Source organism: Stegodyphus dumicola, chromosome 8, assembly GCF_044657685.1.
Source record: "Stegodyphus dumicola isolate Sdum_Otavi_A_Nest chromosome 8, ASM4465768v1".
NCBI classification, from domain to species: domain Eukaryota; kingdom Metazoa; phylum Arthropoda; class Arachnida; order Araneae; family Eresidae; genus Stegodyphus; species Stegodyphus dumicola.
This window is the reverse complement of record NC_140775.1, coordinates 108,670,269-108,684,861: the sequence shown is the minus strand read 5'-3', so window position 1 is coordinate 108,684,861 and position 14,593 is coordinate 108,670,269. Positions and strand designations below refer to the sequence as shown.

General features: G+C 36.7%; 1 protein-coding gene across 4 annotated transcripts in view; it reads right to left on the bottom strand.

Annotated features, from left to right (window-relative positions):
• Positions 1-14,593, bottom strand: part of LOC118202361 (apoptotic protease-activating factor 1-like) — a 311,048-nt gene that overhangs the window by 287,132 nt on the left and 9,323 nt on the right. The window lies entirely within an intron of this gene.

The following is a 14,593-nucleotide window of genomic DNA, read 5'->3' as shown; positions in this document are numbered from 1 at the left end:
AATTAAAGTCATCTCGTTTCCGAATCCACTTCTGTTTCTAAGTATTCTTGTGTGCTTTGATCCATAGCTGCTAACTTGTGAACATTTTCTTCGCCACATGTTATACTTCGCTATGTAAACAATACCTGCAATGATGTTTTTCGGTTTCAATCATCAGTAACTTCTGAATAACCACATGTCTGTAAAGAAAACCTCCATAAAGTCACTGCCTCTGTAGAAAGCAAAACAAGTCTGATAAACTCTGCCATAATTCAGCAGGCATTTTTTGAAGATAGTCTCCTGTGCTGCACTGCCACTAATTATTAAAGATAGCATCGTTTCTTTTGCCCTACTGTTGCAGAAAATGAAAATCTTTTCTTTTCTGAATTTGTTCTAGTACTCATGTGGCCTGATATGCTTGTTCTCTAAACATTCCTGTATATTTTCTGTGCAGCTGCTAACTTTTTGTGAACATTTTCTCCACCATACTGTATACACCTGCTTGTAAACAGTGATAGCCATTAAGTGATGTACATCTACATATACTTAATTTGAATACAAGAAATAAATATATGTCTGATGAACTCTGCCTTAATTCAGTAATCAATTTTTGAAGATAGCATCTCCTGTGCTGCAGTGCGATTGCTGAAAATTAAACTGATCTCGTTTCCGAATGTTTCCACGTCCACTTCTGCTTCTAAATATTCCTGTGTGCTTTCTCCATAGCTGCTAACATTTGAACATTTTCTGCACTACATGTTATACTTCACAATGTAAAACAATGCCTGCAGTGAAGTATTTTGGTTTCATTCTTCTGTAATTCCAGTATAACTCCATTTCTCCAAGGAAGACCTCCACAAAGTCACTGCTTCTGTAGAAAAATGTGTCTGATAACTGTACCATAATTCAGTAATCAATGTTTGAAGAGAGCATCTCCAGTGCTGCACGCGATTGCTGAAAATTAAATTGATCTCTTTTCCGAATGTTTCCACATCCACTTCTGCTTCTAAATATTCCTGTGTGTTTTCTCCATAGCTGCTAACATGTGAACATTTTCTTCACCACATGTTATACTTCACAATGTAAAACAATGCCTGCAGTGAAGTATTTTGGTTTCATTCTTCTGTAATTCCAGTATAACTCCATTTCTCCAAGGAAGACCTCCACAAAGTCACTGCTTCTGTAGAAAAATGTGTCTGATAACTGTACCATAATTCAGTAATCAATGTTTGAAGAGAGCATCTCCAGTGCTGCACGCGATTGCTGAAAATTAAATTGATCTCTTTTCCGAATGTTTCCACATCCACTTCTGCTTCTAAATATTCCTGTGTGCTTTTCCCGTAGCTGCTAACTTGAACATTTTCTGCACCATGTTTTTCTCAGAGTAAACAGTGCCTACAATGAAGTATTTTGGTTTTATTCATCAGTAATTTAAGTATAACCACATTTCTGTAATGACCTCCACAAAGTCACTGTTTCTGTAAAAAAAATGTATCTGATGAACTCTGCCTTATTTCAGTAATCAACTTTTGAAGATTACATATCCTGTGCTCATTCCCATTGCAGGAGATATCTCTTTCCGAATGTTTCCTCATCCAGTTATGCTTCCAAATATTCCTGTGTGCTTTCATTTATAGCTGCTAACTTGTTGTGAGCATTTTCTGCACTAAATGTTATACTTTTCAATGTAAACATTATCTGCAATGAAATATTTTGGTTTCATTCATCAGTAATTTCAGTATAACTCCAGTTCTCCAAGGAAAAGCTCCACAAAGAAAGATCTCCAATACAATTATTTACATTGTGTATTTTGATAGGCTTTAGAAATTTTTGAAAGTATTGGAAATTAATAACTTGGCATCGAAAGTGAAATTACAATTGTACTGAGTAAAAAGACACGTTTTATTTACAGGAATTCTATTGGACATTGGGTATTTCCTGTATGCTACAACATGTGCTTTATAAAGCAAAAAGATACGTTGGATTTACAGGAATTCTATTGGACATGAGGGACTTTCCTGTATGCTACAACATGTCCTTTATAAGGCAAGGACATTGCTTAAGAGGGTATAGATATCGTTTGCGGAGAGGACTCCGAGACAGTGAGCGTTAAGTTGCTAGTTCCCCTCGCTTTGTGTTTCGCCTGATACTGCTATAGTAGTTTGGTGCGCCAACTTCAGTTAGGAGCACTGTAGGAAGGCCTAGCGTGCCATATGGTTTTATTGAATTTTTTACTGATTTCTGCATTATTAATGAGCAATTTTTTCCAGTTTATTGTTTCTGAGATCACAAACTTGGAATATATATTCGAAAGTAGTGGTTCCTCTCACTGCTGCTGAAGAATGTGACCTTGATTTCTTCAAACACCTTAAAATGCTTGCTCATAACGATTTCCTGCAGAAGCAAAAATGAGCATGCAGAGATGAAAGTTTCCAAACTCTTCAAAGCAAGCGGATAGCATTGAACAGCAACCTGGGGATGATGAAAGTCATAAAATCTGGTGACCCCGCAGGCAAGAAAATTTAAATGATGATAGCTGCTATAAGCCGATCGGCGGAAGTTCAGATTCCGGCAATGAGCCAAGAAGAAATAAAACTATTTGTCACCAGCCAGAAAGAGTAAGGAAAGTGTCTGCTAACATGAGAATGAAGGTTTTTGATGTTGCAAAAAAGCTGATGGAAATAGAAATGCCAGTACCCAGCCTGACATTCCCCCCCCCCGGGGGTTGATGTAGAGAACTCTGCGAAGCTACTGGCTAGGATCTGTACCTAGGCAGTCTCGGCCACGAGGGTATAAAATTTATGAACTTAGTGGTTCTGAAGGCTCTGGGAAAGGTCACTTATTGGCCGGCCTCGGAGTTTGGCACGTCCTAGCGCGGCGTGGTACTAGTAGCCCGGAGGTTTTCCCCCAGGTTCGCTGGGTAATCTCCCGCTGTGACGGGCTCGCCCAAGCGACTGGTAGGAGCATTAGACGACCGATGCTGCCTGGTGTCTTATCCAGGTGGTGCGCTGCTCCCTTGGAGGATAATAGTGGAGGTTGAACCTCCACGACGTGCCCAAAGGGGGAGTAGGCCTGCAGTGTGATTTAGTTCACGGAGCAGGGAAGCCTAAAACTTACTTACTTACTTACCCAGCCTGACATGTACACTGACAACGATGCAATCCAGGAGAATCAAGATAGATTCTGCTACACCAAACAAGTGGCTTGCATTAATCCTATCACAATTCAGGACTCCTGATTCAGCTGGAAGGACATCCATACAATGATATTTGAGAAGAAGACATACAAAATTGAGTATCGTGGAAAGATGATTGCTTATATCTTGAACATGGATGATCCACTTGTCTACAAAACTCATAACCATGCTAAAAAATAAGGACATCAAATTTCAGTGCATCCTGCTCTCACAAGAGAGAAAGGTGATCATTAGAAGCCTTCCCAGCTCCCCATGTTAATGCTGCCTCATGTTGCATAATATAATAATACACACACTGGCCAATCAATAAGAAACCTTTCAGATTTTCATCTGAATGCATGCTAGGGATGAAATATCCAAATTTTTTCTATGATGTGGATTATACTTGGTTAAAATGCCAGTATAAGTAAGGTGTAAGAGTGCTTTTCATGATGAATGAAGTAAAATGGGGAAAAAAAAAGGCGGCAGATCGTTCACCATTTGAAAAAGGGGCTTATTGTTGGTGCACATTTAGTGGGGGCATCGATTTCGAATCCTTCTCTAAAAAATGTAACTGCAGTTCGAGCATAGTTTTCAAAGACAGTGATCGGCGGTATCTCCGATGAATTGTACGGCAGAACACGGATTCAACTATCACAAATCGTCAACCAAGGCTCTTCCCAACAAATTTCAGCTAGAACTATGCGCAGTGAATTGCAGAGGGATAGGAATGTATAGTTTTGGTGCCTGTAAGAAAATCACTCAGTTCTGCCGACATGCAAGACTTCATTTTCAGTGGTGTCGAGAAAAGACACTGGACATCTGAGAATTGGAAATGGGTAATGTGGTGGGATATTACATTATGATTTACATATTAAACATAAGTTATGGGTTACCTCATAACTACAGAAGGTTCCTGTTCGCTGCCAGAAAAGGTTGAAGTAATCTGCAATGTAAATTACCGACAATACATGAGCTTTGTTCATTTATGGGCATGATAAAATTTTATCGATGCTTTTTGAAAAATGCTGCAGAAACTCAAGGAGTCATACACGAAATGTTAAAGGGTGATAAAAAAAGATCATTGTAAAGTTCTATGCACAGATGAAGGTGTTTAGTGTATTTAATTATGGCAAAGCACACTAGGGCTATCTGCCTAAGAGAAGGGATGCCTTCGTGAAGGACTTTCTAAGGGAAACTGGCTCATATACATGTTACACATGGGGAAAACCACGAAAACGCCCATGCAGCCAGTCCGTTCGCGGGATTCGAACCTCGGACCGAACTACCAGTGTTCAGCGATTTTACCGCTCTGCCGCTGGTAGGCCTGCACAGATGAAGGAATTCACCAGTTTGAGAAGTGCAAATCTGATTTAGTCAATGGTGCCCTTTTGTGTTTCCCAATGGATTACCCTTTGTGTGCAGATGCATCAGACTTTCCTATAGGATCAGTATTGCAGCAATTGGAAGAACAAGAACAAGACTGAAAACCTATTGTGTTCTACTCTAAAACATTAAATAATGCACAGAAGGTTTATAGTACCTATGACAGAGAATTCTTAGGAATATATCTTTCTGTCAAGCATTTTAAACATGTATCGGAAGGACGCAAATTCATCATACTTACTGATCACAAGCCACTGTCATATGCATAGAAGCAAAAGAATGGGAAGGCATAACCCAGACAACAACACCAACTTCAGTATATATCGGAATTTTCAACTGATATTCAGCATATTGATGCCAAAGAAAATTTAGTTGCAGTTGAAGTAGTCTCAGTTACTGGCTATGAAGCAGTAGCAGATGCTCAAGAATATAATGTAAAATTGCAACATTTAATGACAGGTAGTGCTTCACTGAAATTTAAATCATCTACATTAGCATTTTGGAAAACATTAAGATGTGACAGCTCAACAACCAGTATCAGGCCTTTTATTTCAAAGCAATTTAGACAACAAATGTTTCATCAAATTCATAATTTTGTTCCTCTGGTATCAGGACAACTGTCAACGAGATGACTGAAAAATTTATCTTTCCAAATATAAAGAAAGAAATTCACGAATAGACTTAAAGTCCTGTTAATTGTCAAAGGAGCAAAGTCAACAGGCATACAAAATCTAAAATAGCCGAGTTCCAAGCACCTCATGCTAGATTAAGTATTGTGCAAGTTGACCTGATTGGGCCATTACCACCATCTGCTGGTAGGACGTATTATCTGACATTTATTGACCATTTTTCCTGTTAGGGAGAAGTAGTTTCTTTACCAGATATCACAAGAGAAATGGTTGTGAAAGCATTTTACAATCATTGGATTAGCAGATTTGTTGTGCCTAGTTCCATAATCTCAGATCAAGGAAGACAGTTTGAGTCGCAGCCTTTCAAGAGCCTTGCAAAAGTATGTGGTGCTAAAGTTTTATGTTCCACTCCATACCACCCACATTGCAGTGGGAAAATTGAGCAGTTTCTCAGAACTTAAAAAAAATGCAATAAAGGCTCACAGCAACATCAGATGGACAGAAATCCTTCTAGGATTCAGAGTTGCAATATGTCCTGATACTAATCACTCTGTAGCTCAAATGGTATATTTTATGCAAATAAGGTTACCATGTGAGTTTTTCGACTACCTACCACTAAAACTAAACCTGAACCATTTGTAACAAATTTACTGTCTTTTATGGATCAGCACCAGTTTATCAACTGCTAACAAACATAAAATATTTATGCATAAAGACTTGAGATCATGTTCTCATGTGTTTGTGAGAACTGATCGTGTGAAAAAGGCACTTGAATTTGCTTATTGAGGGACCATTTTTTTTTGTGGTGAAAAAATATGATAAATATTTCCGAGTCTTAATTAAGGACAGACAAGTTAACATTTCATTGACAGACTGAAACCAGCTTATTTGTTACTTTCGAACAAATTACTAGAAACAGTGACTGAAAATAAAAAACCATTTCACATTTCATGTACCCAAAATTCTGATACTGTACCTAACGTCAAATCTATTATTCTAGATGGTATGAAAATCAGAAAATGTGTTGGATTTAAGGACTAATGTTTTGTATATTTTGCTATACTTCATCATTCCTCTGACATCATCTTCTAAATATTAGTAAATATATATCTGCATTAGTGATAATCAGCTGTGAGCACTATGCTAGTGATTATAATGTCCTTGCTTTTTCCCATATGCCATATGTTGCATGAAATTTTGTTATATGAATCTAGCTTCCTGTGAGGAATTTCTGTGATCTTTCTAGTATGTATGGTCAAGAATTAGGCTTGTGATATACTGTCATGATTTTGCCCACATGTTCCCTGAATATACTACCATTTCCTTAGGAAGACTTCCAAGAAGAATACTGTTGTGAGTTCTAAGCCTAACTATGGTTTGGAACTGTTTATAATGAATTATTGGGATTCTGCACATGTAATGTGGATGCAATTCTATTTCCATTTAGAAGATTTTCTGCAAAGGCAATGCTTTAGCTGTGAGATAATTCTGTTTTGGAAATAAAACTGATATTTATTTAGATTTGTGGTATTTATAAGGCAGTTTATCAATAGCAGGTAGCATCTTGCCTCTTTGCTTTGATCAGGGCCTGTGCAACCAGTGGTAGTCAAAATTTTTAGAATTTAGAGAATAGTGCATAGCAAAATTTTATAATTTAACAGAGGGCACTGAGCAGCAGAATTTAGAGGCAAAAAAAATGTTCAGAACTTACGAAGACATCAGCCAGCAGAATTTAGGATATGCAGAGATTGCACTGAGTGGCAATAGTGCCATATGTTACATTTGCTATCTGCATTATTAATTTGTGAAACAATTTCAGCTGTTTGAAAATGCATTTTTCTGTTAGAAATTTGTATTTCTTGCAATTTCTTTTTTTTGGGGGAGGGTCGAGAATATAGTGTTAAAAATATTTTATCATTTTCTTTTTTTTTTTTTTTTTTTTTTTCAGGTGAAAATTTTGTGCATGATTTGGCTTTCATTGAGACGTCTCTGGGTCAGGAGTTACTAAGGAACAGAAACTTACATGCAGGTTGAAGCATGCAGTGTCAAATGTATAAGGAATATAAAAGATGCTGTATATTAGTATAAGTTTGAATAACCATAATAAAAAAATTTCTTGAAAATTGTGTTTTTTCTGCGAGTTATTAAAATTGGAAATAATTAATTACAATATTTATGAAAATTTTCGAAAATAAAAATACAAGTAGTATTTAAAAAGTACTGCAAAACTCATTTTTAAGTAGAAAAATTATTCTCAGATGAAATTCTTTCGATTATGCAAAAGGACTTTTTTAGTATTTGAAAGGTTCATTTGAACCCAACAACTGAAACTAACGTATCGCCAGTTTATTGATACCAACCATTTTGTTGGTATCAATGAACCCACTACTTTCTAAAAGCATTTCTGTCAATTACTAAGGGCTAATGAACAAGTGTTGAATTCTCAAGATGAATGTTGCCGAAACAGAAAAAAAGTGTACTTCAGAACATTCTGCAGTAGCTCAAACAAAGTCACGGACCTCATCTATACTGTAGTCAGAGAGAAATTATTCCCCTTCCTTTTCTTTCAAAAGCTGAGTTTCCAAACGCACAACGGGAGGCCGTTGCTAAAAGCTGTGGAACCAGTTTTATAGCTATTTTTAGCAACTTGTGAGCTGTTTTTCAGATAACACAGTAAATCTCGGGGAGGGGGAATTTGAAATCATGATCACTGCCGGTACGGCAGAATTTAAGTACAGCAAAATTGTAAAATTCAGCGAAGCATCAAGCAATAAAATTTTAGAATTTTGTGGGAAGGGCACTTGACAACAGAATTTATTGCGTACAAAGTCAGCAAAATGCATAGCGCCGTACCTGATTCATGATACAGCAGTATTCATTACCAATAGCAAACTTGTTTGAGGATAAGTTCGAAAAAAATGTTTTCTAGTTGTTACCTAAAATCAGTAAACAATAATCTTTGAAAGATTATTCGATTATATCGTTACTAATATGGTAAAAAATTGAAAAGCAATCAGAAGCCGTATCTCTAGAGTCTTCACGTCACGATTTATTTTTATTTGTTCGAATATGATATTTATATCTCTCTTCCTACAAGTATGTATCTTCATACGTATAAAGTATTAAAAATAATAAAAGTAATTAATAAATTTTCTCTAGTTGCCCTGAAAACTACATCTGAATATAAAGATAAGAAAGACATCAGTAAATTGCTGTTGTTATTTGCTGATCATAATGGTAATCAACCGAACATGATCACATATACCGTCTTCAAAACTTTGATTTTTATCAAGCTTCATATAAATACTAGGTTTTTGTTAGTCACGTAATTTGACATCCTAAATTTAAGATGACAGATGAAATAATGACTAGTTCTGAATTAGCTTACTCAGGAAGTAAAATTTTCTCCTTCCCGTCAATATAGCATATTTATAGCTACCAATGATGGCGATCACTAACTAAATATGTTATGGATTAGAACCCTATTGCACTCCATAAGTTTTTCTTTATTCGCTTTATGTGCATGCATGCTTGGTTGTGGAAGAAATTAAAAAGCCCTTTTTTTTTTTTTACTTAGGTTATTCGAATGTATACGCCAGACATTTATTTGTTGAACTGTAGTTATAATTTGGAACGTGGTGCTAGAGCAGTTGGAGCCGAACCGAACGTCAGTTTGTTTAGAATTATAGAGTTTGATTACGCCAAAGCAGGTGAATTTGGAAAACACCAAAATCGGTCATGCATCCAACTCGTTATCGAGGCTTGAACTCCGGATGAACTACCAGTGTTCGGCGGCTCGCTTGCTAGAATTGCGTTAGGCTCTTTGAATGTAGCAAAGCCACGAGGGTTACCTTCTTAAGATGGCAGGCCTTCGTGGAGTCATTTTCTGAAGGCTTAGATTAGGTTATTATGGCAAAGCACAGTAGGATGCCTTCATGTTGAACTTTCTTAGAGAAATTGACAACCCATACACATTACACATACAGAAAATTATGAAAACGTCCATGCAGCCGGCCCGTTAGCCTTGATTCGAATCCAGGTCGAAACTACCAGTGTTCAGCGATTTAATTCCTCTACCGCGGGAGGGCCTAATTGCTGAAGGGAACTGGCTTGTATTCATGTTACACACGGTGAAAACAAACAATGCAACCAGCTGATTCGTCTGGCATCGAACCCAAACCAGTTCGAACTTCCAGTATTCAGTAGTTTTAACCACTCGGTCACTGGTGGCATGTGGTAGGAGCCACAGATAATGTACTGAGTAGCAAAAATCCCTAATAGTGGCCCTGGTTACTAGTAGGATTTTAAGTATATTGGTAATCATCCAATCTACAGCAAGGAAATTTCGGAGCTTAATTGTAAAGTCAAATGCGACACTCCGATAAACGTGGTATATGTAGAGATGGAAAAATTTATTATTTAAAATACTTGTATTTATTAGTAAACATTTTATAAAATTTATTCTTAATTTAGCATTTAAGAATTCTAAGAGAGTTATCTGAGTATTTTTTCCTCCTTTGGTAATCCAATAAAATTGAGTAAATTTATGTTCTGTAACATCTTTGCATGTTATATACATAGTTTTTTTTTTTTTTTCTTTCAAAGTTAGACAAGTTTACACAAACAATATAGGTCGAAAAGGGAGCTGGTCTGCGCCCGGTGAGCCTGTCGGCAGCGTCGCAAAGCGTAATTTGACTAACGAAAAGATCATGCTTTGGATCTGGTGATCTGGATAGTCACTTGTGTTGAAAAATAAATTCATTTCAACAACATAGGCCAAAAATTCAGTTGATCTGCGCCCGTGAGTCCGTCGGCAGCATCATAAAGCGTAATTTGACTAACAAAAAGATCATTCTTTTGTATTTGGTGGGATTGCCGTGGCGTTAATCACAAATAGTATATGGAAAAAGGTAAAACCCTTTTTCCATATACTATTTGTATATGGAAAACAGTAAAGGATACAACGAGATGCTAGTGCATGTTGACGCTGCTATCAAGGAAAAGAGTCGAATTGAGTTCTGGCGCAGAAAGGTAACGTTCCATCAAGATAATACCATACATGTCTGCATTCACCGGCTGGCCTCTGTACGGACTCGAAAGGGATCTTTCACCACATCCACCATATAACCCCGACATCGCACGTTCGGACTTTCAGCTACATCTTGCTGGTCCTATCTTCACTTCTGCACAAGACGTCCGAAATGAGCTTGACCTGTGTTTGGACTCGGGCCACCAAGTTTCCGTGCCGAAGGTTTTGAAAAACTACCAAAAAATTGGCAGAAAAGCATAGATTTTTGGTAGTGATTACTATCCGCACTAAAGGTACTGACTGCTTTTTTTTTCATAACTTTATGAAGAACGTTCGTGCTTAAAATTTTCGTTACAACCATTAAATTCTGTAATTTATGAATTCCTTCCCACTTCTCATGTATTTATCAACTGTTCTTTATGAACCTGATATTCCTACAATTATCAGCTGTAGTTTATAAATCTGATATGTAGAAACGCAATTTGATTTTATGCATTTCAGTATCAAGTGAAATCTTTAAACTAATCGTTCATTATAACACTTTATGTTGTTTTCATTCAAAGCTGAACTCAGATAATGTGCCGAGGTTGAACTACCAGTAATAGGCGACTTTAGCGCTCGCCCGCTAGAATTTAGAGAGGAACTGAGTGCTAGAATTGGGTTAGGCGCTTTGAATATAGCAAAGCCACGAGGTGGCAGATAGCAGATGCTTTCGTGGAGAACGTTTCTGAAGGCTTAGTTTAGTTTATAGCAAAGCTCCCCATACACGTTACACATGGGGAAGATTATGAAAACGCCCATGTAGCCAGCCCGTTCGCCTTGATTCGAACCCAGGTCGGAACTACCAGTGTTCAGCGATTTAACCGCTCGACCGCGGCTGAGCCTAATTGCTGAAGGAAACTGGGTCGTATTCATGTTGCACAACAGGAAAACAAACCATGCAGCCAGCTGGTTCACCTGGGATCGAACCGAAACCAGGTCGAACTTCCAGTAATCAATATTCTTAACCACTCAGCCACTGGCGGCGCGTGGCAGAAGTAAGAGCCACAGATATTGTAGTGAGCAGCAAAAACCTCTAATACTGGCTCTGGTTACTAGTAGAATTATATATTGGTAATAATCCAATCTACAGCAATGAAATTTCGGAGCATAATTGTGAAGTTAAATATGACACTCCGATAAACGTGATAAAGATGAAAAATTTTTTAAAAAAGGAAACTTACTATGCAAATACATGTATTCATTAGTAAACATTTTATAAAATTTATTCTTAATTTAGCGTTTATGAATTCTCAGAGAATTATCTCATCGAATTATTTTTTTCTTCTCTGGTAATCCAATATAATTGAGTAAATTTATGTGCTGTTAATATCTTTGCCTGTTATGTACATAGTTTTTTTTTTTTTTTTTTCCGTTCAAAGTTAGATAAAACTGAACGTACGTTACACTGAAATTACTTTGTCTAGAAAGTAAGCGCTTGAGTAGAAACAGATGTTGGGTTTTATTTTTAGAAGACATGAGATCGCTTTCTGTAAAGTAATGTTATAAAATTTTGAATTTGAAATAATCGTACTTCGTTTTTAGTAGCGCAGAATGATAAAGATTTAATGAGAATATAGCAAAGCATCTTTTTAGAGACGCTGTTATAATTTTGCTATTTTATTTTTTTATGGTAGGTCAAGGAAAAAGGCAGGCTGCTAAATATGGTAACAGCACATTACTCTGTTTCATATATAGCGAATCCGCTCTGAAATGAGGCACGAAGCGGTAAAGTAGCTGAACACCAGTATTTCGGTCTGAGTTTCGAATCCCGCGAAGGGACTGGTTGCGCTTTCGTGGTTTTACCCTGCGTAACGTGTCTAGGAGCCAATTTCCCTTAGAAAGTCTTCCACGAAGGCATTCTTTCCCTTAGGCAGATAGATCGTACCGGTGTTTCAACAGTACTGGTTATTTTTAAAAATGATCATCCTAGAAAGGTGATTGCCAAAAAGTATTCACTTCGCATATTTATACGTTATGCATGAATATACTCTTTTTAGTCAATCTAATATATATAAATTACTAATGCTGTAAAAAAAATTCAATTTTCAATATTCTGTTTCCTATTTGTTCCTGTTCAATGAAACAGATTCATACACAGCAAATCCAAATGCATCGCTACAGGAAGATGATAAACCAGCACAGTACATAATTACAGTTACATCCGGAAAAGAGTAGATATACATATAAATACATAATGTATATATACGGTATACAACGATATACAATATATATATATATTATCATTTTTTAGGATGTATCTATAATATGTATCATTTTACTTTATTAAAATATAATATTCAATTTTGTAATTTAGGAATTTCTTCTCCCTTATCATGTATTATCAGCTTGTACTTTATAAACCTGATACCCCTTCAATTATCAGCTGTATTTTATAAACCTGAAACATAGAAACGCAATTTGATTTTATGCATTTCAGTATCAAGTGAAATATTAAAACTGATTGTTCATTATAACACTTTATGTATTCATTCAAAGCGGATCTCAGATAATGTGCCGCAAATTATTTTCACACTAAGTTTTTTGTGCAAATAATACGTCCTGCTAGTGTTTTTGTAATAAAATGCATGTTATTAATTGATTTCGAATTTTCGTTGCATCTTGATATTGCTGCGAAAAGATATTCAATCAACAATAGTATCTTTTACTATGTTTATGTGTGTGGATACATAGACCATTTCTCCGTGTACTAGAAAAATTTGATAATGATTTATCCACTTTTGAAGTAAAAAAATAATAGTTAGGAGTGTTATACGATTTTATAATACAAGTAAAAAATATATATAAAGCTCTGGAAAGTGCTAACACATATTTATGGAATATTATGGATGGTAATTTATGAAATATTATGGATGGATGAGTAAATGGAATATTATGTGCATGCTATATACGAGGGCCATCCAGGAAGTAGATTACGTTTCCGTCTGTGTCCGCTAGGGGCGGGGCTAGCGCGGCCATCTTGGGGTCAGAGCGTTGCGCAGCTCAGTCTGCATCTAGCCGTGCTAGTGAGAGGTTCGTGCTGTGCTCCGTTCAGATACTGTGACGGTTTGAAATGTCTGCGTTAATTGAAAATCCCGCGAGCTGCGAAGTGCGCTCAGTAATAAGGTTTCTGACTGCAAAAAACTGTAAACCGATAGAAATCTATCGGCAGCTTCGTGAAGTGTATGGGGACAACATTATCACTGAAGGTGGAGTGCGTCAGTGGGTCATAAGATTTCAAAATGGCCGAACCAATGTTCACGACGAAGATCGAAGTGGGAGACCCAGCATAGTGACCGCCGAACTTCTCGAAAAAGTCGATGCTAAAGTCCGTGAAAATCGAAATTTCACAATAACGGAACTTTCTTTGAGTTTTCCACAAATTTCGCGAAGTTTGTTGCACGAAATCATCAGCGAAAAGCTTGGTTACCACAAGTTTTGTGCAAGATGGAAAGCAAGAAGAGGTAACGAAGTGGTTGAAGGCGCAGGCGGCCGAATTTTTCGACGAAGGAATTTCCAAGCTCGTACATCGCTACGATAAATGCCTTAATTTGAAAAATTAGAAAAGTAGTATTTAGTGTGGCTTTCATCTGTATATAATAAAATTTGTTTCCTATACTTTGTTTATTTTTTTATTCCAAAACGTAATCTACTTTCTGGATAGCCCTCGTATGTATACACATATCATCAAGTATAAAATCATTTATATATAATTTTTATGTCGCAATGAAATTTGTTTTCTTCCGCAAAATAACGGCAAATTATGAAACATTGCGCAACATTGAAAAGCGTGATGAACAAATTTTGCGAAAAGAAATAGCGACTGCTGCACGTATCTCACAGATATCTTTCATTCAACCCAAAGGTGGAAAAGTTCTATTCCTGTTCAAAACATACCCTGCAGTCTGAGTCACAGACGGAAGAAATGACAGCAGGTCTTTTGTTCAACTGAGGGGATGTGTTTTATGGCTTACTCACTTTCCCGCCAAACGAGTACAGAGGAAGGAAGCGTCGTTGCCATAGTAACCAGGCTGTAGGTAGTCTTACAGATTTGAGTCTTTATCGCTCAACATTCGTAGCGCCATCTGTTATTAAAAATCGACATGAGAAAGGGGTATTAAACGCTCTTAATACATGACAAAATTATATTTACTACTTTTTGATATAATTATAAACTTTCTTCTTTGAAGACACTTGCATCCTACATCTGAAGGTGACAAATAGGTGCACTATTAAGATTCAAATACAATGCTGTTGAATTTTTTGTTAACTGCTTGCTTCAAATCATTCAGTTTTAAGATAACATGTATGTAAACTTTAAAAGAGCCTTAAAAAAACGTAATCTGCTGGTATTAT